At 34.0% G+C, this 6,947-nt stretch overlaps 1 long non-coding RNA gene across 1 annotated transcript; it reads right to left on the bottom strand.

Annotated features, from left to right (window-relative positions):
* Nucleotides 1–2,971: 2,971 nt before the first annotated feature.
* Nucleotides 2,972–3,532, bottom strand: LOC136273866 (uncharacterized). Its single transcript, XR_010712131.1, has 2 exons — nt 3,379–3,532; nt 2,972–3,278 (listed from the first exon to the last, which is right to left on the bottom strand). It is a non-coding gene; the product is annotated as an uncharacterized lncRNA (long non-coding RNA).
* Nucleotides 3,533–6,947: the final 3,415 nt, after the last annotated feature.

The following is a 6,947-nucleotide window of genomic DNA, read 5'->3' as shown; positions in this document are numbered from 1 at the left end:
AACAGTTTAAATCCCGCTAGTAAATTGATAAGGATCTCATGCTTCAAATACTTCATTGTAACGCTTATCAATGCATCAACACGAAATTTTACGTACAAAAAATTCCTGTGATCCAACACAGGAAACCTATTTTTAATAAGAAAGAACCAATGACTGAAATAGCTATAGAGGTTTGTAAATTTTTATTCCTCATGTATTTAAAAACTTTTCTTAAACGTAGTTTATCACGAAGTTTGGACTAAATACCATTGATTTATCTTCATATTCATTAAACACTAAGAGCTGTGATATATTTTTATCTTGCTGCAACATTTAAACAAGTAATGGTGAATTCTTGATAGGTTTTTAAACAAAATATAAGAAAAGTAGATTACAATGGATTCAAATTTCGGATGGCGAGGCGACTTACGATGTCATCTATGTTAAACAACTTTTCCCTATATGTACTGTAACATTTTTCACTCTGTAACGTCTATGTTTGGGAACATATATCGGATGATTTACAGTTAAAAAAAACCCACACAGTTGTGTCATTCAAAAAGCGAGGATCCATCGACTAAGAACAGATTTGCCAACAGTTGGTTTTCTTAAGGCTACATCTATTGCAAAAGATCAAGACGGTAGATGTTCTTCAAATAGGACATTCATAAATACGTATCACATTAAATATAAGCGCTTAATATGGAGATTCTAATAGATTATTGAATGTGTCCTTCCTATGTTATGACAAAATATGGACGAGTGGCAATGCCAGATTCTTTAGGCCCTATAATTTAGGAAGAATTTTTGAAGAAAATTCAAACCAGATCAGGTAGTTATCCTCCTGGCAGTGCGGTGATCTGATGTATAGACAATAATACATTCTCTAGACCTTTATCAGCTCTCGGACCTTCGTATCGGTCCTCTGTCTAATATTTGTGTCTTGAGCTGATACAGATTGTAATATGAAACAATGAATTCTTATTTTTTTATTAGTTAAATGTTTAGAAATTACACATCGAACAAATTGTTTATGCCTCAATTCAATGAAGAGGTATTAGCGCGTGAATTAGGTCAGAGACTGTTTTGTGACCTATGGACCATTAACTTATATTCTACCTAATTCTGAAGAGAAAAACTAAAGGAATAAAGCGAGGGGTGTCAGTCCTGCAGATAGATATTAGCTCACCAGAATATATCGGTCCTTGGGGCTGGTACGGGTATAATAAAGAACGCTGTATGTGAAAAAAACGTATTTATTATTAAATATTTGAAACAACTCCTTATAATATTAGACGGAACTCTAGTTATAGTGAAGGATACCGAAATTCAGACAGTGTGTGCACTACAAGGCTGGAAAGCCTGCGGTGTCTGCTACATGTACATCATTGTAGTTCTGGCCAATGATGACGGAAAGCAAGTGAAATTTGTGCGTTACTCTGATTCAAACGAGAAACAGAGCATCTTATTCCACGACAATAGAGAGACTTTTTTTACCTAGTTTATCTGTGTTTTTAAATTTAATGTTATCTCTGAAAACAAAAACTTAAAAATCTATATGTGGCTGACAGGGACGCAAGTGCAGTGGTTGAAGATGATCAGGCAGGACAACTACGATTTCGTTACACAAGGTTTCAATATATCACCAAAAAATTATTCAGACCGTATGGAATCATCAATTACAGATAATGTCGAGTACTTACATCTGATTTTAACAACCTATATATCCAGATCCTTAAAGAAGTTGGGTTCAAACTTCAAACCCATGTTCAAGCCCCGAGATGGAGCTCCAATAAGGTGAATTTCTCTGTATATATTTAACTCAAGACATGACGGCTTTGAAGAAATTACCTGACTCACTAATATCATCTTGTTTCGTTGAATTCAGAAAATCTTAAGATGAAAGTTGAAAGTTGTTTATCTTATTTTATTTTATTGGAAATGAGCAAATAACATTTTCAAGATAACGGATCCTTGTTTAAGACATTACCAAAAACGTGAAACATATTCACATTGAACTTTTTTATGTTGTATGGAATCTAACCATTTGAGAAAGATACGCGGGTAGGTTAAGGCAACTCCGAGTTTAATGACCGTCAAAATTATGATCAATTTAAAAACTGTTCATTTTTATGAAAACGGTACTGAATATGAATACCAAGTGAATGTGTTCCCAAAGATATCATTTTTCTACTTCGGAATCGACTCGATATTTGAAGCTTCCGAGCCATGGTATCACGTGACAGTTAAAAATAGATCACTTTTTTACCTTAACAAAAAATGAAAAAGTGAAACACTACCCCGAAGTTTATTTGTATGTTTGCTACTATAATTCGATCGGCAATTAGTTCATGTTTATTGGTAATACTGCTAGAATCCTATTGTTAATCGCATAAAAAGATATTGTAAATATTTATCGGAAACCCTCTCAACTTCTATAATTTCATTGAAAATACTACGTATTTTTCATTTAAAACAACGAAGCACAGGATTCTAGCAGCACTTTTCAAGTAGTTTAGGTCATATACCGTTGATATTTACCAAAGTCATCTTTCATAATATCCGGGGTAGTGTTACACTTTTGCCTTTCTTTGTACACATCGACAGAGGAAAGGATGGTCAAGCCATATAAATGTCGATCTGCTTACCTTAAAACACTCGCTGATAAAATAAAATATCCATGCCTGTATTATCCTTATTATATCCTAACTGACACTCATTTAAATCTTAGGTATCTGTATTAAATAAGTCTTATTTCGGCATTGTTTATACTGCATTCCGATGATTTGTCTCCCGACATGATCTTCTCTATTATACATGCTTGTGACGTCATCAATGATAATTATACGTAATAGAGAGAAATCGAAGCTATATTCAGTTAGAAGAGTTTCTAGTGATATTTCATGCCTTTAGGCCAGCATTTTTTTAAATTTCGATTTACAAACCCGCCGACCCTATTTTTTAAAAATTCAAATAAAAATAAAATGACCTGAACTAGCTATTTATTTTATTTTTTCCTCCGACCCGAAGTTTTCTTTCTGGTAAAAATAAAAATAAATGTTGATGCAATCACGTATGTGTAGTCTGAATTATTGTTGTTCATGCATTGATTTAATAAAAAGACCAAGTTCTTTCCGATCAAGTCACAGGCACTAGAAGTCACAAAAAACCACCAAAGGGCCTACTCCTGTTTGCTTTCGTCCAACCCTACAATTTACGACCCTATTAAGTTTTGTGATCGGCAACTTAGCCAGAATTTCCTCAATAAAGAGAAGTTGAAGTCTTTTTCTATCACAATTCTGTAAATTAAAAAAAAACACCTCATTGACAAGAAAATGATAAGTTACTTAAAAAAAAAACATTTTTGCAAAATAAATTCTAGAATAATCATAATTTAACCGTTTGGAAATAGATCCTCTACATAACGGTTGTAAGTGGGTCATAGGGTTGGACTAATAACCCTAAACACACTGAACACAGGTCTTATGACTGAAGGAAAGAGAATAATTTTATTTGTCATTAAGGTTAAAGCTAACAAAATAACGAAACATTTCCTCTATTAAAGGTATAGTTACATAAATAAATAAACTTGTTTTGTTGTAAAGTTATTTAGTCTTTTTTAAATAAAAAAACTTGTTTGATTTTTTACTGATATTTATGGACATGCTTCTAATCCAATTTATTTTCAGTAACAATATTTTAAATTTTGAATTTGTGAATAGCATTGTTAATTTAATCAAATAAATTATTTCTCAAACTTCTTCCTATTTTTTTGCAAGGAAGAAGTGAAAACTCCCTTATTTTTTTTTTGGTCTTAATGTATATGTACAGTATGTACTTGTATTTATAAAAAAAAAAACCTTCGTTTTTAGCTCACCTGAGCTGAAAGCTCAAGTGAGCTATTCTGATCACTTTTTGTCCGTCGTCCGTCCGTCCGTCCGTCTGTCTGTCCGTCTGTAAACTTTTTACATTTTGAACTTCTTCTCTAAAACCGCTTATCCAATTTCAACCAAATTTGGCACAAAGCATCCTTATGGGAGGGCGAATATAAATTGCAGAAATAAAAGTCTGATCTGTATTCAAAGCGGAGAAAACCTTGAAACTGTAGAAAAAGGGGGGTGCATTTTAAAAAATCTTCTTCTCAAGAACTACTGATTCCAATTCAACGTAGTTTAGCATAAATTATCCTTATGGGAAGGAAAATATGAATTGCAAAAATTAAGGTCTAATTCTGTTTCAAATCTGAGTTATTACGAAAATAATAATAAAGGAAAGGCGTGTTTCAATCAGTTTAATAGCTTCGGATTCGGCATCCGGTAAAATGGGTAGACAAGACTTGGCCTGGGCAAAGTTATTAATCTGCCAATCTCATTAAAATTTCAGGATATTTGATGGACCAGTATATTTGTATTTGCTGTAAATATTGCTGCAAAATAATGCGTATTTGGAATTGACGATTGCCGATCTGCCCCGGCTTTTATTTTGCCACGGCCCGGGTTTGCGTACCCATTTTACCAAGACTCGCATTCCATACTTCTAAAACGAGGTTCTTTGTTTAAAGCAGCCATGACATTATACGAAAAAGGGTCGATCTGACTATGATGAATTTGCTTGTTGTGCAACAGTTCGCGTATGAAGGGAATTTTTTGAAATATGAAAAATATATTGGTGCCTATTTTGTGAAGTAAATTGAGGCTAAATATTTCAATGCGTTGACAGTTTTCACACATGACGTTGATGTTAGCTTGTTCTGATTTTCGTTTCGTTTTCATTATTTATGCTTTGTAACCTGGAAACTGTCGTCTGTATTTCGTGATTTTTACGTATCAAATCAAACAGAGACTTCGGTAAATCAAACAGCTACGTTAACTGTTTACCTGCGCAAATTAAGCAAAATCTGATGTAGGAGTACTGAAATACAATTCATTCTATCGGTAATTCGGCATTATCTTTTGCGTAATGGTAGATTAATGCAATAGGTTTTTGTTGAGATGCTCGGCATTTTCTCTAGTTTATTCAGTTTAAAAAGAGTTTGATATCGCTTACGGAAATATGTAGGTATCTACATGTATATATATGATTCATTTCGAAAAAATAAATTGTGTTCTTTATTTGTTATACATGTAGTGCATGTTTCTTGTGTTTAATTGTTTACAATTTCTATTTACTAACCATATTTGAGTGTTAAGCTTCGAATTATAAGCAAGATACAGAGATATGCTCACAATTCTATGTTTGTACACAGATCTTAAAAGCTAAAGATTAAATCAAAGTACTGATAGTATTGAAAAGCGCTAACCCAGCTTCTGTATGTATATAACAAATATATGTATATAGCATTTCAGCTTCTGTATACGCACTATATTTCCTCATCACTGCATGACAGTCCCTGCAATGATGTATGTAAGCCCCGTACATTAATTTTACAATAGCCCGTAAATTAGATTCACAATAGCCCGTGCAGTTATGTGCATAAACCCCTGAAACTGGTTCCCTAACCAGTTTAAATGATGTATACTTTTGCTTATAGGTGGTGGTTATTCGATGCACCGGAAGTTAAAGTCTAACGACAATAAAGCGCTGAGCTATGCTTAGCGCTTTAAAAAGTAAAAAAAAATTGTCAATATTTATTACGAAAATTTTCAAAATCTGTTCTTCCAGAAACCAACTTATTGAATTGTAAACTTAACCTTTTTAGCTCACCTGAGGATGGGGCCACAATGGGGGGTCGAAGTTTAACAAATGAATATATAGAGTAAATCTTTAGAAATCCTCTTCTCAGAAACTAATCGGCCAGGAAAGCTGAAACTTGTGTGGAAGCATCCTCCGGTAGTGTTGATTCAAAGATGTGAAAATCATGACCCCTGGGGGTAGGGTGGGGCCACAATTGAGGGTCGAAGTTTAACATATGAATATAAAAAGTAAATCTTTAAAAATCTTCTTCTCAGAAACTAATTGGCCAGAAAAGCTGACACTTGTGTGGATGCATCCTTATGTAGTGAAGATTCAAATTTGTGAAAATCATGACCCTCGGGGGTAGGGTGGGGCCACAATGGGAGATCGATGTTTTACATAGGAATATACACAGTCAATCTTTAAAAATCTTCTTCTCAGAAACTAATCAGCCAGGAAAGCTGACACTTGTGTGGATGCATCCTCAGGTAGTGTAAATTCAAATTTGTGAAAATCATGACCCCCGGGGGTAGGGTTGGGCCACAATGGGGGATCGAAGTTTAACATAGGAATATATACAGTAAATCTTTAAAAATCTTCTTCTCAGAAACTAATTCGCCGGCAAAGCTGGAACTTGTGTGGAAGCATCCTCAGGTTGTGAAGATTCAAAGTTGTAAAAATCATGACCCCTGGGGGTAGGTTGGGGCCACAATTGGGGATTGAAGTTTAACATATGATTATATACAGTAAATCTTTAAAAATCTTCTTCTCAGAAACTAATTAGCCAGGAAAGCTAAAACTTGTGTGGAAGCATCCTCAGGTAGTGTAGATTCAAATTTGTAAAAATCATGACCCCTGGGGGTAGGTTTGGGCCACAATGGGAGGTCGATGTTTTACATAGGAATAAACAGAGTCATCTTTAAAAATCTTCTTCTCAGAAACTAATCAGCCAGGAAAGCTCGAACTTGTGTGAAAGCATCCTCAGGTAGTGTAGATTCAAAGTTGTGAAAATAATGATTTATTTTAAAATAATAATGGGGGGGGGGGGGTCAAAGTTTAACAAAGGAATATATAGGGTAAATCTTTAAAAATCTTCTCAGAAACTAATCAGTTAAATGATTCTTTATAATTGTTAAGACTTTGGCCCCAGGACAATTCTTTGGCCTCACGAGAAGGTTTAGAGTTTGATGTACGTTTTTATCCCATATATAAACTATTGTTAGGGATCTTTTTTAGAACTGCAATACTCAACATATGATATGACTATAAATTCATCCTGTTAGAAAAGGGACTAA

The sequence above is a fragment of the Magallana gigas genome, chromosome 1 (assembly GCF_963853765.1).
Source record: "Magallana gigas chromosome 1, xbMagGiga1.1, whole genome shotgun sequence".
Taxonomy (NCBI): Eukaryota; Metazoa; Mollusca; class Bivalvia; order Ostreida; family Ostreidae; genus Magallana; species Magallana gigas.
The sequence above is the reverse complement of the archived record's forward strand: the minus strand, read 5'-3'. Positions and strand labels throughout refer to the sequence as shown.